This window comes from Anoplophora glabripennis, unplaced genomic scaffold, assembly GCF_000390285.2.
Source record: "Anoplophora glabripennis isolate ALB-LARVAE unplaced genomic scaffold, Agla_2.0 scaffold473, whole genome shotgun sequence".
In the NCBI taxonomy this organism is placed as follows: Eukaryota; Metazoa; Arthropoda; class Insecta; order Coleoptera; family Cerambycidae; genus Anoplophora; species Anoplophora glabripennis.
This window is the reverse complement of record NW_019417197.1, coordinates 362243-372221: the sequence shown is the minus strand read 5'-3', so window position 1 is coordinate 372221 and position 9979 is coordinate 362243. Positions and strand designations below refer to the sequence as shown.

The following is a 9979-nucleotide window of genomic DNA, read 5'->3' as shown; positions in this document are numbered from 1 at the left end:
ACAAAAATAATTGAATTAACTTCAACTGTTATTCATTTCATTCATTAACAGTAGTGCTTTGATTAAGAATTTCCAGTATCATTTTTACGCAAAAATTGTAACATTCTGATTAAGTTTTTGTTCGAATGAACGTTAAAAACTTTTTGTCATGACAAAAATGATAACGCCATTTTGAAAGTAGGTAAGTATATATTTTTATTGAAAGATAAAAATATAATAATCCAATAAACTAATAAAAATAAAAAAANCATAAAATTCCAGTTGTGGTGAATGGCCCCGGCGGTCGTGTAATATCAACTTAAAAGGGGGCCGATGCGGATTAGAATGAGATTTCCTTATTCATCCCGTGTCGTTACGTCACACGCGGCGGTCGAGGGCGGGCGGGCGGGTCGACGTCGGGTGACCTATTTCGAATTAAACCTGCATCGGTTACTCTGTAACGCGGAAGCCGGAGGGATTATCGAACTGGAAGAAAATGCTGCTCGAAACATACCGGGTGAACACGAAAAGTAATCATTCTGTAGATTCAAATCATGTTCATATATTTTTTTATGCTAGATTAAAAAGAACTATTTTATACAAAACAAAGGGACTTACAGTGATACTATATGACTAAATTTTAAAGAAAAGATTGCAAATAAAAGAAAGTTCCTTAAATACAAGGGTGTTTATGATATACTCTACCGAACTTTAATAGTGAACTCACGTCACAAATCAATAAAAAAATCTTATAAACATATGACGGAGAACGTTTAGTTTTAGAGATAAGTACAAGATGTTGAATTTAGAAAATAAAAACATATTTATTTAAATATCTTTTAAGATGCTTGGCGTAGATTGATGCAATTGGACTAATGTCATAGGTAGATATGTAGTATAAAATGATCAAAAATTTGGCGAGTTGGTACACAAATCTGCCAACCAGTGGCCAAAGATACTGGAAAACGTAGTCACTGCAATCCTTGAAATTTCGCATTACTGGAGATTTTGGAAATCGAATAAGTACCTACATTTAATTCCGGTTGGTTGGTATTTGCGACAAAAAATATATTCCATTTTATGCGAAATACGGGCCATTTTTAGTTATTTTTTTAAATTTAAAGTAAGCCTCCGACATAATTTAATAAATTGAAAATAATTTTTACTCTATTATCAAGGGATTAGGGGGTCTTCTACTTTGTCAGGTCAAAAAAGTCATTTTTTTCTTTCATAAATCAGCTCTAAGTCATGTACAATACGTGGCGAAAAGGATTTTTTGAAATTTGCTGTAATTCCGCATATACCTTATTAACTTTTTTGTTTTTAGGGTTATAACAAAAATGTGAAATACAAAAGTTGCACGATTTTTTATTAATTTTTCGAAAGTGATAGTAGAAAAACAAATGAAGTCCAAACAAAATGACCGCGGATGTTAACTTTGTTACTTTAAATGGAACACCCTGTATATTTTTACATATTTGGATAGAACGTTCTCTGCCGAGCATAGTCATAGAGGGTTTGTTGGGTCATCTCTAACAATAACCGAGATACTATTTAAAAAAAGAAGGTTTTTTATTAAGAAAATAAGATACTTATCTTGTAATTGTTAGACCTCTTACAGGCATGTCTGCCTTTTTCCCAATTACCATATAACATTGTCCATGAGTAATTTGGCCTCTCACGGCCTAATTAGTGACATTTAGTTAGAATACCTATCCGCATTTTGGACCATATCAATGTCCGATATGTCAAAATATATTACAACTAAATTTGTTAATCCTTACGTAATTGGAAAAAGGCAGAAGTGCTTGAAAGAGGTCTAATAATTACGAGTACAAGATAATAATATCTTATTTTCTTAATAAAAAATTCGCTCGCTATCTCGCTTATTGTTACAGATGGACCCAACAAACCCTATATGACTATGTTCGGTAGAGAACGTTCTATCCAAATATGTAAAAATATACAGGGTGTTCCATTTAAATTAACAAAGTTAACATCCGCGGACATTTTGTTTGGACTTCATTTGTTTTTCAAATATCATGAATTATTAAGACATCTTAATAATTTTTATCTGTGTCGAAAAATGACGAAAATTTAAAATTTTTTTCAAAACTTCGGCAAAATTGCAAATTCCAATATTTTCATTAGATTCTAGTTTCCACGATAGCCACATATCCACAGATAAAAATGCCATTTCCCTTTTTTATTCCAGATGAACTGGAAATTTGGAATCGTGGGTACCGTCCGACAACTTTTTTTACATGCGTCCGACAACTTTTTTTTACATGGATGTTATCGGAGCGCTATACAGCGGATTCTTGGATTTGGATTTTACCTTAAAAACATTTTTAAACCACCTCTCAATAGTAATAAATACAATATTAAAGTTTCAACAGTGTGCTTTTCAAAAAAATCATAAAAAAACATCCAAAAAAACAGCCTTCAAAGCTAATTCAAATAAATTCAAAACAATTTTTCTCTATCAAATGAAATTCTTTCATGAAATATTTTGTATTTATTTTTATTATTCTAATATCACCCTTAACCAAATATCAATAAGTTTTTTTAAGTTTATTTGCTCAGCCACTTTCTTTCGTGTTTTCCATATAAATATATCTTGAAAACGGTTGGCGTTAACTACTATTAATGATAATACGTGTACAAAATTTGAGTTCTGTATCTCAAAAAATAATTTTTTTTTGGCATCCTATATCTCGAAAATGGTGCGTTTGGGGACCCATAATAACCCGTAACCCGTAAGAAGAACTGTTTTTCTTAGAATGACCCAAAAAATCACACCCTACAACTGAAATATGTCATTTAAGGTAATTCAAAGCCTTCTATATTTAACCACGTTTAAGTACAACGAAGTAAACACAATAAATATTGTAATAACATTTTTCTATTCTATTTAATTCCAAGAAAGTGACGTATATGCACTTATCTAATTTCCAAAAGGCTCAGTGACATCGAGGGTTTTTAATAAAGGTGTTTCCCGTATTTCTGCCACTGGTGGTCAGCGAAGTTATTTTGTGAAAAAAAATAAACGTAGGTCGAAATATGCTTCGTTTCAGTGTTTAATATTTTTATTAATTATTTCAGTTTGAAAGATACCGACTCAAAATTTGAAAAACACTTTGGAGGGATAAATGTGCATTTTTTGGGGTGATCCGAATATTTCTACTTGCACCAGTGGCGTTCGTGCGAGAATGCTACAACCTTTAAAAAAAATGGTACGCTACTCACTTTTCCCGTTTTGATATTTTTTAGAAATCTACCATCATTTCTGAATGAAATTGGCCTCTTCAATTTTTTTCGTAGGATACACCGTTTTTGAGGAAAAAATAAAATATTTTATTGTAGGTTTTGTTAATTTTTTATTTAAAGGTGCAAGTAGAAATACATTCGGATCACCCCAAAAATTGCGCATTTATCCCCCCAAAAGCGTTTTTCAATTTTCGAGTCAATATCTTTAAAACTCTTTGAAATATGTAATTAATAAAAATTAAAATTTAAACACTGTATCTTGGAAACGAAGCGTATTTCGACATACGTTTATATGAACTCCTTTTTCATAAAACAACTTCGGCAAACACCCCCTAAAATATTTCGCACTTATTTACAAACACCCTGTGTAGTATTCTTTTTATTGATTACTGAGGTAGAATTCAGAATTAAAATTTGGCAGTACATATATTATTAAGTATAGGTAAATATTTTGCATTAAACTTTTTTTAGTTTACATTTTTTCGAGGTATTATAATTTTAGAAAGGAATATTAACATTTTTTTGTCAAATATTTCTGTATTTTTTTTAATTTTTAAGTAACAGTAAATAAATATGAAATTTGACTAGTAATGGTATGGTATTTATGGGAAAACAAAACCATTATTAAATTTTAAATGTTCTTTTACGGATTTTCGAATTCCATATGTTGAAACAGCGAAATCCCCCAAACAGGATCGTGACGCTGTTGAAGTTGTTTCAAGATGACGCATTGGAAAGTGAAATTTCTACTTAAAATAAGGAAATGTGAAAGTGGAACTGGAGTCTGCCACAGCCATCTCCAGGGAAGCAAAATTCATAATTGATGTATACCCCGAAACCTAGTTATTTGAAGAAAAATTAAGTCCTTCTGACTAATTTATTAAAACTTTTGACAGCGGAGATGTGACAAAGATGTACAGCAGGTCATCTAATAAGAATCGAGACAAAATTGTGGAAATTTGACAATCTTTTTGATCTATGATATTGCTGTAACAGAAGACGTTTACAAAGACGTATAAATATGACATATTGATATTTTTCGTGTCAAATCTATAAATTAAGTTGCTTCTGTTTAGTTTATCAAAAAAATTGTCCAATGAAATAAAAAAAAGCATATGTACTAATTTTAACATTACCTATTTTCTGCATGTAACATATAACATGCTTTCATCAAATAAAAAGCAGTAGGTAAATAGTTTTGTTGAATCATATAAATTTACTAAAAATAGCAGTTTTTAGAAGTATGTATTTCTACATCATCGAGCTTACTTCAAACAAATTTAGAAACATTTGATTACTTATTTGATTTAATGTTTTTAGCAAGCTACGAGCTTTCAAAATTATTTTTCATTAAGCCTGTATCAACAATGCAATTTAGTTGCGGCGACAAAATTGCGGGGATTTTGTTGCGTGGATAAAATTGCATGTTTATTATCACAAAATGGAACAGAATTGTTGCAATTTGTTTAGTTTGCAGTAGTGTTACCAACTGTGCATTGTTTAACATGTTACATTTCTTGTATCTTGTAAACAATTATTTTTTATTCAAGCAAAACTTTGCAGTGAATGAAAATTTGAAAGTAAATTGTTGTATAGCTTTAATAATGGCTTCAACGGCATTGAACAGCCATGACCAACAGCCAACAACAGCTAGATTGGTAATAAACAAATCTCCATAAAAGTAACTAGAATCCCTGCAATTTTGTTGCACGGAATAGAGAATGTTCTTGTTCTAATTCATGCAATTCAGTTGCCGCGACTGAATTGCATGATCTGATAAGAAAAATTTCGTAGATTCTATCGCAGCAACGAAATCCCTGCAAGAAAATTGCATTGTCTGATACATTAGGAAGAATATTTCTCTGATTTCTACTATCGATACCTAGGTATTTCCAACAAATTGGAAAATAGACAACCGGTGAACCGGTTATGATAATTTCTACACCAACCACACTATGGTGTTTTTGTACAATTTTCAACCAAGGAATGCTCTCTCTGGGAGCAAAACAACTTCATGCTGTCTACATGCTCCATTAAATTCAGCAGGAAATGCTTTGTCTCCGCTAAACAATAACAATCAAATAGGTGCTTAATACGGGTAATAAGAAAAGAATAACTAAGTAAGAATATAATTAACAAAGTACCGTTAGAACAAAGTTCTCTTACGAATCAGTTTTTCCACATCACTGGATGGTTTAATGTTTATTTCGTTTTAAAAATCTGTGGTAAACAAGTCTTGTTAGCCCACTCAATATTCTGTGAAGGCTTACGACGATAATAACAATGTTTACGCTAATTGCGTTGATCACTTAGTTATTCGGTCTATAATAAAGAGCTTTGTACAAGGATAAATTAGATCTTAACTATCGCATAAACACTATTGTACTCGGAACAGACAAGCCTACGTAAACATTTACATGTATTAAAAAAAACTTGACACACTTACCTGACGTCGAAAACTACAGCGACGCAAAAGAATTACTACACCTAGGTTGTTTTTAAGGCTCTTCAGCAGCAGTCAGGGCTTCGCAAAGGCCCTGACTGCCGTCTTACATTTTTAATAAAAGCGAAAACTGAATCAGCAAGGGCAAGGTCAGTAGAAATTGAATTTAAACCCGACCGGAGGGGGCCGCCGGCAGATCGATTTTGGGCCGTGTAAAATGACAAAACTTACCCAATTCTGAGGTCCTAGTTCTGATTGCCGTCGTTTTCCACACGTTTCATGACCACTTTCCCAACGCGAACAAATTGAAACAAACGCCTACACGGAACTGTCAAACGCGGTAGCGAAGAAGAGCGATTAGTTTCTGTTCCGCGCATCGGCGCGTCTGTCGCAGCCAACTTGGACGGTTGCATGGCAGCGATCCACGGAATTCGGTTCGGGCGCGTGGTGGACCGTCCGATGCTGCCGCTGCGAGATCGAATGTAAGTTTACGTTGCAGACGGCATTTCATAGAGGGCGCCACTTTGTCAATTACTTCAGCGACTGTAATAGTGTAAAGTTTATTTCTGTTATCTTATTCTAAAAGCAATGAAGGTAGGTATGGTATGTATCCCAGATTTTTGCGCAATATTCGATAACATACTTCAAAGGGTAGACTTTTTGTATGTAAATAAATCGATTTATCTTAACAGTGTTGTCAAATATGCATAATTATATGTAATATATATTGTTTTTTGTTGGTAGATATTTTGAAAAACGCAAATATTTAGTAATTTTAGCGACATAAAGTAACTACAGGGTGCTATTTAAGTATGTGGTCAAACCTCAAGGGGTGATTCTTTGAGTGATTTTAAGAAGAAAAGTTTATACAGGGTCGGAAAGTCCCTATGGTTCATCGGCCGTTACGTGAGAGCGATAAAATAAGTCATAGAAATCCGTGCGATAGAGAAAGATGGCTATAATGAAGGCGTCTAATAGTCCCCGCCCATTTCGCTCTTCCACAAATAAAATCCACTTCTTATTTGTGGAAGGGCGAAATGGGCGGTGACTATTAGACGCCTTCATTATAGCCATCTTTCTCTATCGCACGGATTTCTATGACTTACTTTATCATTCTCATGTAACGGCCGATGAACCATGGGGACTTTCCGACCCTGTATAAACATAGATCATTTTCAAGGAACTTTTTTTAAAAATCGTTTTATCGTAAAAATCTTAATAATCCTTTAGCCGATATTAATAAAATTTAACAGTGTTATTTATGGTAGAAAGGAGCTAATTTAGCCCTAACTAGATTAAAATTATTAAATCCAGTGCATCCAACCAATATTTTAGACAAAAAAAATGCATTGCGTAAAGCAACTAAAAATACAACCTTTTTGTCTCTTGAATTTTTTTCGTGGCTACCTTCCTTTTTGGAAAAAAAATATATAAACCACTTTAATACATGTTTATGGACAACAAAAAACAATTTTTTAATAATTAATAAAACAAAAAATTTTTTTTAACTAGCATTATTTTTTTTTAACAATTTGTAAGACTAGAATAGACTATTGATATAGAAAAATATTACAGGTACATCCTCAGTTTTTGATAGTTTGGTAGTTTTATTTTTTTATTATGTTGGCCCAGGCACATGCAATAATGTGTTTTTTTTCTCAAAAAAGGAAGCAAGCTACAAAAAGAATTCACGCGACAAAAAAGTTGTATATTTAGTTGCTTAATGCGAAAAAAAGTTTAAGTTTAAAAAAGTCAGAGCGAGATTTTATTAAAGTAGTTTGAGCTATGTCGCTTAATTTTCACCCAAGGAAATTATCCTTGAGATATAGCCCCTTCTTCCGAATACCCTGTATATAAAATTTATTGTTTTCGTAAGGAATACACCATTTGATTTTCTACAAGTTTATCTGATTTGTAATGGTATTTTAAATTTTATTACAAATTATTTTCGAGTCATATTTTTTTTTGTAATCACACTGTTGATTGTGAGTAAATCGAAAATAACTCTAAAACTGTTTGCTTCTCAAAAAAATGTATAGACATTTTTTATTACAAACACAATTTTAAGTACAATGTAATCAGTAAAAGTCCGGAAAATCCAGTGGCGCAAAAATTTGCTACTTTTTATTCGACCGTCTGTCCATCAAGATATACGAATTTGTAGAGTATATTTTGCGATCAAGATTATGAAAGTAAGTATGATTTGTGTTCCTTCATTTAAATATACATTTTTCCTTATTCAGTTTTAAAATTGAAAACAATTTAATATTAAAAAAAAAAATTCGCCCAACGTGGGGCTCGAACCCACGACCCTGAGATTAAGAGTCTCATGCTCTACCGACTGAGCTAGCCGGGCTTCTACGTTCAATTGACTTGTACTTAAAAAAATGGAATGACTTAGTTAATTTTGTTCCACTAAATAGGCATCCTAGAAATGTTTAAAAAATATTTAAGCAAATGCACTGGGTAAATAAAAACACCAGTTGGCGACAAAATTCCAATAAAAAGCGCACATTAGTTATATAGCCCAAGGTCTTGGTCATAATTGGTATAGGATGTTTGGGTATGTCGTTCTCGGTGACTAAATTGTTTACTATTTCCTGAACCTTCTCGAGTACCACGCAGTAAGCGTTCTCTTGCCGACATACAGGCGTTTACTTCCTGTCATAACATAACAGTCGCGTTAAACGATCAAAACAAGTCCTTTTGTCGGACTGGAAAGACTTCATTTAGCGAAGGTGACGACAAGAGACAAGAGAGGATTTGTTTGACAACGAATGTGAACTTAGGGAGCATCGCCTATGGTGGTGGCGGCCCAACACAGTGTTGCCAGTTTGCCACATGTTAATTTCTGAATATATCCAGGAAATTAAAAATCTAATGCTAAAAAATACGAAATGGCGCAATCAATTGCCATTTTAAGGTAAAATCTTGAGATTCAAATTTGAATTTTTACGCAATTAATTAGTTTTTCCATACATATTTTGAAAAAATTATGATGCAATACCTCCACTTCAATCTAAAATATAACAATTATAGTCCATTGAATAGTTACATTTGGGGTTGCAAAAGTCAGAGCACGCAATTTTAATTTTTGGATGTCAAGACGGGGTTAGTGTAAAGTTAAATCCATGTTTGTGGGGTCGCAACCCTTATGCATCGGCCGCCATCTTGTAAAAAGGGCTGCGAATGGTTTTTATACTACTACTTACTATATCGAGCAAACTATTCGTCGCACAGAAAATTTGTAAACACATCTTTTGTTGCAAATTAAATTCTCTACAAATTTGCTTCCATAACTTTTAGTCGTAGAACTAAAAATAACAAAGTTATTAACGAAAATAGATAAAAATTTGGGAACGAATTTTCTTTTGTTCGTTATAACTTTTTTTCTGGTCATTTTACAAAAAAATTACATCAGAGCATTTTGATAGAGGGGTTTTCAAGGAATAATTTCCATTACAAACTTTTTTCAAATTTTCATTTTTATATAGGAAGAAATGGTGAAGACGAAAATTTTAAGAGATTTTCCTGCCATTTTAAAGTATGTATATGAAATAATCATTGCTGGATATCGAAGATAAAAACCAAAATTTTGTTTTTTTTATGGAATTCTATATATATTATGTATTCATAATTTTTGGATTCCTCACTTTTTTGTAATTACAAAGATGTATATGTTATGGACCAAGTGATAAATCATTATGAAAAATGCCCAATATGAGTGTGCAATTTGATAATAATTATTCAATTAATCAAATTGAACGGGCATTATACATATTGTCCATTACCTTTTGGGCAGAGTAATACAAACATATTTAATTACTATTTTTTATTATTGTCATTTAACTTAAAATAAACTAAGTGTTAAGCAATTTAAATAATTAGACTCATTATTTGGATTAATTAGCAAGGACTTCTACATTAAGAATCCACTAGGCTCTGCATTTAAAACTTAAGGAAAGTCATATTAAAAATATAGGTAACACAAAACATATAAAATTTAAAACAAACATTTCACAACATATCTTTATTTTATAGAAGTTTTGACATATTATTATAAAACATAAAATAAACTAAAGTTTAAGCAATCAGACTCATTATTTGGCATAATTAGCATCTAATAGTTTTCAACACTTTAAACTTAATAAAAGTCAAATGAAAATATAAGTAAAATAGAACATAAAATTGAAAATAATAATTATACAATATGTAGTAAGTAACAGAGTTATTTAAACTAAACAAAAACAATAGCGTTTGAAGTCCGCCGCACGCTGATTGGTCAAA

The 9979-nt window shown here is 31.9% G+C and overlaps 1 non-coding gene across 1 annotated transcript; it reads right to left on the bottom strand.

Annotated features, from left to right (window-relative positions):
* Positions 1 to 7975: 7975 nt before the first annotated feature.
* Positions 7976 to 8048, bottom strand: Trnak-cuu. Its single transcript has one exon. It is a non-coding gene; the product is annotated as a tRNA-Lys (tRNA).
* Between the last annotated feature and the right edge of the window lie 1931 nt (positions 8049 to 9979).